The sequence below is a fragment of the Piliocolobus tephrosceles genome, chromosome 3 (genome assembly GCF_002776525.5).
Source record: "Piliocolobus tephrosceles isolate RC106 chromosome 3, ASM277652v3, whole genome shotgun sequence".
Classification (NCBI taxonomy): Eukaryota; Metazoa; Chordata; class Mammalia; order Primates; family Cercopithecidae; genus Piliocolobus; species Piliocolobus tephrosceles.
The window spans coordinates 69,976,552-69,985,158 of NC_045436.1; the positions used below are offsets into that span (position 1 = coordinate 69,976,552).

The 8,607-nt window shown below is 41.1% G+C and overlaps 1 protein-coding gene across 1 annotated transcript in view; it reads left to right on the top strand.

Moving 5' to 3' along the window:
* The first annotated feature begins 281 nt into the window (after positions 1-281).
* Positions 282-8,607, top strand: part of CCSER1 (coiled-coil serine rich protein 1) — a 1,475,466-nt gene continuing 1,467,140 nt past the window's right edge. The window contains exon 1 of the mRNA XM_026448057.1: positions 282-685. The gene's annotated coding sequence lies outside the window, so the exon portion shown is untranslated. The remainder of the gene's footprint in view (positions 686-8,607) is intronic.

Genomic DNA, 8,607 nt, shown 5'->3' on the forward strand with positions numbered 1-8,607 from the left:
AAAAGGCCAGGTCAGCGCGGTGGGATATTGCTGCCCCCAAAATGAAAACTCAGCAGCGGGCCAGCAGTGGGTGTGCGCGCGTCGATGCCAGAGGATGCGTGCGTGGAAGCCGGCGGACGCAGTGGGCCGGGCGCCGCCCTCCAAGCCGCCCCGCCCAGCCCACCCCACTCCCGCTTGTATAAAGGCCGCGCTGGGGCCCGCCCTCCTCACAGCCCGGGAGCGCGGCCTGCCGGGGAGGTGGCTCTCTCGCACCCCACACAGTCACACTCCGCGCACTCACACACTTGGAAGCGCCTCCCCACGTCCCTCCCCTGCCCTCCTCTTGCTCTGCTCCTCTCTTCCTCACCACAAATAGTCGCCGACCTACTGCCAATCCGCCTCTCTCTCTCTCTTTCTCTCTCTCTCTCTCCCCTCTCTCTTTCTCTCTCTCTCTCTCTCTCAACATGACTGACTGGGAAGCGGTGGCTCGGGCAGAGCAGCTCTGCTGGCGCAGGCAGGAGGAGCAGGAGGATTATTAAATAACGCAGCTCGACTCTGTGCAACTGGGAGTGGAGAGAAGGAGCCCAACAGCCGAGAAGGGGAGGGAGGGCAGAGGAGGGGGACCAGGAAGGACACCCCTGTGCCCCGAAGACATAAATCCCTGAGTGCCCGGAAGGAGCCTTAACAAGCGCACGGAGCCCTCAAGGTAGTAACGCCCCTGGTGCCTCAGCGCTCAGCGGGTCGCGCGCGTCGCGTCGCCGCTGTGTGGGGCCGGCCGCAGGCGGACGCGGGGATGACCGCTCGGCAGGTGACCGCGCCGTGTAGGGGCCGTCCGGGAGCAGCGCGCGCCCAGGCCCGGAGCGCCGGCCGCGGGCCCGGCGTGCTCGGCGCAGAGACCTGGCCTTGCGGGCGGGGTGGGAAGGAGGCGGGCGGGCTCGCTCCCCACCGGCCCGCGGCTCCCAGTGCGCTGCGTGGCCATTTCTTCCGCGCTCCTGCGTGGTTTGCTGCCTGCGGCCGCGGCGGCCGCTCCAGGACGATGCGGAGCGCTGGCCAAGGAGGCAAGAGTTGGCGCAGGCTTCGGGTCGCTCCCCTCCCTCGCCACTCGCGTCCCGCAGGTAGAGGCGACCGGTCAGTGCTGGCGCCCTGGGTTGCGGGTGCTGAGGTGGGGACGGCGGCGAAGAGGGGGAAGGGAGGAGGGGGCGGGGAGCCCAGGGCTCCCGGAGGAACCGCAGTGCCGGGCCGGGACCGCCTCTTGCCTCCGCCTGCTTGTCCTCTGGCGCGGGTTTCCTGGATTGAAAGCAAGACCCTGCTCAGAGGCAGCAGTAACAGCATCGACTTAGATTGAACCAATTGCTTTGTGGTGGCGCGTCAAGGGCCCCAGGTTGTGTGTGTGCGTGCGTGTGTGTGTGTGTGTGTGTTTGCGCTCCGGACTAACCAATGGGTTGGTTCACCTGAGCAGAAAGCCGTAAGCTGAAACCTCATGTGGCCCCCTGGCCCCTTCGACTTTTGGCTTGTGTCCCAGGGACTCGTACACACGGTGCCAGCAAGGGGTAAGGGTGACGGAGGGATTTGTGAATGGTGCTTCTGCGTGCGTGGAGGCTGAGCCTTGCTGATGTAAAGGAGGAGGTATCCAGGGTGAGAAGAAAGGCTATTTATGGCAAAGAGTTGTGAAATTTCTTGGGGTTTCCTTTAGTGTATCCTGAACTGCTTTCTTTCTCTCTCTTTCCTCTCTCTGCCTCAGAATTAGAAGCAATTATGCCTTCCTTTCCTCTCGTGGGACCTGGAATATGAAATGAAGTAAAAAAAAAAAAAAATCACTCATATTTTTACAGGTAGAAAAAAATACTTCTTAGAAGTTACAGATTACTTGCCCTTTAATGTTTTTATGTCCTCTTCTCCACCCCTCTTACCTTTTCAGGCAGTCAGTAGGACTTACAAGTCAGGAAATACCTACTTGGTTTCAACAGTTTTTATTTCTGAAATCTCTACAGTTGAATACCTTCCTATTGAAATGTAACACACATCCTCCCTTCTCTGCCCCTCAAGGACTATTAAAAATAATGTGTACACGTTTAATGTAAAGCTGGTTTTATTAAAAGCCTTAGGGAGAACGGAGAAGACGACACCTAGGTGGGGGTCAGTTATCACTGGTTCCTTCAAAACTGGTTATTAAGGGGAGACCTAAAATACTGTTAATCTAGGCTATAACATAATTTGTTTTGGTTTCTCTTTCTGTTTGCTTTATAACATTATAACAGGTACATGTTCCAGATACGTAACTTGAAACTTAGAGATGACTTGGGACAGTGCCTGTCACGATGCTTATAAAATGAATGTTTTCTCTTAAAAGTAGCCACCTGTACTTTCATAGAACTGTGAGTGGGTTTAGTAATAGGACAGTGTCCTTAATATTGCAAACTGAGATGTCTCTAAAAGCCTGTCAACACAATGTTTTCCAAATATTAAAGTTTCATGTTGTAACCACCCTTTCAATAGTTTCACAGAGAAAAAAGAGAAGTTGGTTGACCTATTGTCAGAGTGATTTGTCTTCATTTAAATTAATTAATTATTTTGATCAAAACAAACCAACTGTTGTTTGTATTGTTTTATTGATTTCCTTAACAGTCCTGTTCTTTGAAGAAAAAAAAAAGTAGAGTTAAGGATTTGATATTTTGATTTTGTTAGATTTATATTACTTTGAAATACATTTTCAACACGGAAGCATGTGCAACTTTAAATATTAGGTTAGAACTCAGATGGAGAACCCCACTCTGAGGGTTATTATCTCAACTATCCCAAACTATGGGAACATAGATATAATAGGAAATTAAAAAATGTAATTGATGAACTGTATTACTGCAATCATTAAAAGTCTGATTTATGAGTATTTTGTTTTTTGACAGTCAAGAGAATCAGCAACTGCTTATGATTTTAAAGATACATTATTTATACCACAGAATGTTAATTTAGATAAAACAAAGTAGAAAATGAAAAATTTGTTATATTTTTACAATAATAGTTATTCAAACCTTTATTGCATTTTATTACTCATCATAATGCTCATAATAAAGGGCCTAACGTGTGCAAGGCACTAATGTCTAGGCACTGGGAAGGAGTGAGAGATTCCTTGTTCCTTGTCCTTCAGGAACTTACTTGCCATGTGGGAGGAATCTGATGCTCATGCTTGAGTGTAGAGTTAACAACCCATAACAATAAGAGATTACATGTCTAATGAGTATCGCAGGAGTTCAGAGCATGACAATAACATTGCATACTGGATTTTGTTTGAGAATGCTTTGGGGGTAGGTAAGACTTGCTTGGTCTTGATCTTAAAGGATAAGTAGGATTAGTACATTGTGGATAAGAAAAATATAAGGTACAAGATGCAAGTCTCCTGGAATAATAGAAAAGAACACATAAGGGAAGATAAGTTTGTTTTGACATAAATTAAGATATTGCTGGATATTTTGCAGAGTGCAGGTTGAGTCTGTTTTGGATGTACATCCTTCTACACATTCTATCCTTTTTTTTTTTTTTCTGAGATGGATTTTTGCTCTGTCACCTAGGCTGGAGTTCAGTGGTGCTATCTCGGCTCACTGCAACCTCAGCTTCTTGGGTTCAAGCGATTCTCCTGCCTCAGCCTCCTGAGTAGTTGGGACTACAGGCGCATGCCACCCTGCCCAGCTAAATTTTGAATTTTCAGTAGAGATGGGGTTTCACCATGTTGGCCAGGCTGGTCTCAAACTCCTGACCTCGTGATCCACCTGCCTCGGCCTCCCAAAGTGCTGGGATTACAGTTGTGAGCCACTGCGCCCTGCCCACATTCTATTCTTGAAATTCATTGTTAATATTTACACATTTAAGAAGACAAATCTTTAACTTTATATTTTGTTTGTTTTTTGAGATGGAGTTTCGCTCTTGTCGCCCAGGCTGGAGTGCAATGGTGCAATCTTGGCTCACTGCAACCTCCGCCTCCCGGGTTCAGGAGATTCTCTTCCCTCAGCTCCCTGAGTAGCTGGGATTACAGGTGCATGCCACCACACCAGGATAATTTTTGTATTTACTTTAGTAGAGATGGGGTTTCACCATGTTGGCCAGGCTGGTCTCGAGCTCCTGACCTCAGGTGATCCACCCTCCTCGGCCTCCCAAAGTGCTGGGATAACAGGCATGAGCTACTGTGCCTGGCTTATATTGCCTTTTAATAGACAATATGTACTTGTATTACTATAATAGTACAATAGAATTCTTGTAGAGAATATGTACTTTAAATATTTAAATATATCCACCTCACTAATGTGTTGAGTAAAAGTGGCGTACGTGTAACCTCTTTATGGTGAGGTGTTTTCAGTATTTCCTTAAGCAAATCTTTTAAGGTTTGTTGTAAAGAGGTGTGATGATGTGTAAAAGAATAACAATATTAATAGCATCTTTTGAATACTTAACATTTTATTCTTCATATAAAATGTGTAATCTATTAAATATTTTATATAATATTTTATTTTAAACTTCTTAGATTTATCGAATCTATTAGATTAGATTTTATTTAACATTATTGTATGCAGCCACATAATAGTTAATCTATCCCTATATTATTTGCCATAAATATATAGGTATGATACAGAGCTTGTGGTGAACGTTTTAGTATTTTAGCAACAATTTTATGGCTAATTTAACTATCTTCTGATAAATAAATTGTATTAACAATATCACCATGACCTTTCTCTATTCTAAATGTAGTTGTTTTTTTCTTTGTATATATAGGTTGATTTTAGACAAACTGTTTAAAATGCATTTCTTCATTTCACGAATAAAAGGGAAACATCTGAATTGATTTTGAGTCTGTCTATTCAATATGACACCCCAGAAGTATGTTGTGGTGACAGTAAGGAAATTGCGCAAATATTAGACATGACTTTCAATAAATAACCAAATGGAATTACTTTCAGATTAGTTGAATTAAAATATTTTCATATATGTATTTTGTTGACAGTGAATAGATAAAGAGTTACTACAAAACTGAAAGCCTGTTTAATCACCAATTTTATATTCATGCAAGAATGAAATGATTCCCCGTGTAGTTAGGGTACAAACTAGCCTATCTGTTAATTGGTACCTTTTGAGTTTGGTTTTGGACTGTATGTCACAGGTGTATCATTTCAATAATGTGATTTCATCCACTGTATGACTGACAGCTTCTGCATGATTTCCCTATTGGACAGTGACAAAATCTGTTTGCTTTATAGTGAGTACATACGCTTCTATCAGCAATATTATCTTCTCTGTGCAAGAGTGTCAGTTAACAATAAAACATGAAGTCTGGGGTGGGAGAAGCAGTGAAAAAAGATGGGGAGATTGAGAAGAAAACACTATAACAAAAGAAACATGTTTTACTATGAAGCTTAAACTGCATATTAAAATGTGAAGCTGGCTATTCTAAACTGCAATACATTGTCAAGATATTGTTATCAGTCTACTTTAAAACAACCATATTGGCCGGGCGCGGTGGCTCAAGCCTGTAATCCCAGCACTTTGGGAGGCCGAGACGGGTGGATCACGAGGTCAGGAGATCGAGACCATCCTGGCTAACACCGTGAAACCCCGTCTCTACTAAAAATACAAAAAACTAGCCGGGCGAGGTGGCGGGCGCCTGTAGTCCCAGCTACTTGGGAGGCGGAGGCAGGAGAATGGCGGGAACCCGGGAGGCAGAGCTTGTAGTGAGCTGAGATCCTGCCACTGCACTCCAGCCTGGGCGATAGAGCGAGACTCCGTCTCAAAAAAAAAAAAAAAAAAAAAAAAAAAACAACCATATTGTATTTTAAGTTGTTTCCATGCAGGCTACGTTTTTTTAAAAGGTGTTTGTTGGAAATGTTTACTGAGGTGTTTGATATATTACAAATTGTTAAAAGATTTCTGCTTAGATCATTAACTAATGAATTTATTTGCCAAATTCCTGGCCCTATACCTAGAATAACTTAAAGCACAGCTTTTGGTTTTGCATCATTTACACTGCATTAAGTCTTCTAAAATATTAATTAAACTTGATTACAATTTTTGAATTTTTAAACTGTGCTTTTATACTAAATACAGTCCAAAGGACTTTTATAAAGCAACACTTTATTATCTAGTAACAATTCTTAACCTAGGGTAGTGGTTTTCAAAATGTGATCCCCTAAGCAGCAATAGCAGCAACTATAAATTTGTTAAAATGCTGTATCTGTAGCCCCACCACAGACTGATTCAGAAGTTCTGGGGTGGGGTTCTCTATGTGATTCTTATGCACTCTAGAATTTGAAAGCCACTCACCTACAATATTTTAGAGTAAAAACTGAAGGCTGTGTCTTTCTTCTGTTTTATAAATAAGTACTTCCGTCAGCTGGTAGTAAACTAAGGTTCAGATATTCAGTTTTGAAAAATATTACATTGTCCATCAAAAGATTTGCACCTTAACTATGTTTTCTGACCAAATTTTTAATGAGTTCCCATTGCTTGTGCAAGAATTTGCTGTTGATGGGGGAGGGAATACATGAAAATTTAACTGGATAGTAACGACCCTAGGCTGGACCTTACTGGTAGTTAGTTATAACGTAAATGGTATGCACAACACAAATTGACCAATTTCTGTTTAGTTTTGTTGACTCTCGTGGTATTTTTGGTTTTGGCATATAGTAAGCACCTTTCTCTGGATAAGATTACAGCTATTTTAGCTGTACAATAATAATGTCACACATGTGAAATATTCTAAGTCTCACTGCTGAAATAGATTTTAGACTATAGCTCTACAGCTTTCAGGGTTAAGGAAAATGTGTTCACATCCTGTATCTCTTTTATACCACTATTTCTCTCTCTTTCCACCGAACCCTTGCTTCTCTATTTCAATCATCACTTCCCTAAGGATACCTTTCTTGGCCTTGTTTTCTACATCAGTTGCCCTGTCATATATAGTTTTGCATTTATGTTCCTCTTCCTTGTGGTACTTTTGGCAGTTTAAATTTTACTTGTTTTGTGTGATTGGTTCAGTATTTCTTCATCAGTGTTAGCAATGTCTAGCACATAGTAGATGCCCAATAAATAGTGGTTAAAAGAATATATGAATAAATAACTAAGCTTCTGTGCCCTCATTCTAAGGATGTTTTATTTTTTCCAAAGAAATAAACCTTAAGAAATATTAAAAACAAGGGGAATCTTAGAATTTTTGCAAACATAGGTATTTCCTATTTTGTAAATTATGAAATATTATTAACAACAATAGCAATGACTGTAATGTGCTGGACACTTCTTACATGATGTACACTTTATAATGTTATGTCATGTCATTTTAACATTGTAAAGTTAGTTTGATGCATATATTAGAGATGAGGAAACCAAGTCTCTGTTCTATGATCTGCTACATTGTATAGACCAAACTTTGATTTTTAAAATTATAATGATGCAAAAAATATGAAACTCATAAACAGAGAAAGTCTGAAGGAGTATATCTCTTCTTTATTCCTAATTTAACCAAGGGCCTAGCAGCAATATCTGTGTATTACCTATCCTTTGCCACCATCTTGAATGATTCTGCCATTGCTTCTTGGGTCACTGGAACAGTGACCGAAGGAGGACTTGGAGATGGAGGATCTGCAAGGCTGGTAGTCCCATATTCTTATTGCTATTTTTAATAGGGATATTGTGCACTGTCAGTGCCATTCAACCACAATTCTCTTACTCTATTTAGTCAGAATCACTCAACTCTTTAATGAAAATTTAAGATGTAACCAAGTATAATTTTGTGAATGTGTGCCTTCATGCAGAGAAAGTTCAGACAGTAGATACTCCACTTCATATTTGAAGTTATGCAGCTTATCTTCTGGATAGATTCATGCAGAGCTTTGAGCATGTTGCTTAAGAAAAGTTGAGCTTATGTGCAAGTTATGAATCTAGCTTTCCTCCCATGAAAAGGAAATATGTTCACTGCTACTATCAGATTTAATTTAGTTTCTTTTAACTTTTATTCTTCGGTTCATCTGTTTAACTGTGGATTTAATCAGTGTTCACATGTTCATAGCAAAGGATATATTTCGGCTAATTTCATAGAATTAAATGGACAGAAAGTTAAATTTGGTTATTTTGAAGCTCTCTTCAAGACTATACAAAGTTATATATATTTTATAATGTGTTTAAATCAGTCAAAACCATGACTAAAACTAGATGAATAATATCAAGGAGTAAAAAAAATTTTTTTTAACTAATTTTTCACTTATGGCTTATTTTGTGGCTTTTGTCAAAATCTATTTCTGTTACCGGAAGAATTAACTCTAACTTGAGCCTTGGCTATGCTCCTGATTCAGAAGCATTCGTTCTATATAATGAAAACATTAACTGATTTCTAGCCTAACATTTTGTGACTTAACATTAAGCAGCCTTTGATACTCAACTCTAACATTACAGCGTATTTCTAGTAATTAGGCTTACTTATATAACTGAAACTGATTTCTCGCTTAATATTTTCCCCTGTATCTTGATAAATTACCTAATCTCACTGTTCCTCCTAGCATTTGAGCAAGGCCCCCCACCTTTTTTTAAAAAAAAGACTGGGATCCTGCCTCTGAAACAACCTCATTTCCTGAGCCATTTTATCTGCCAGCAGAC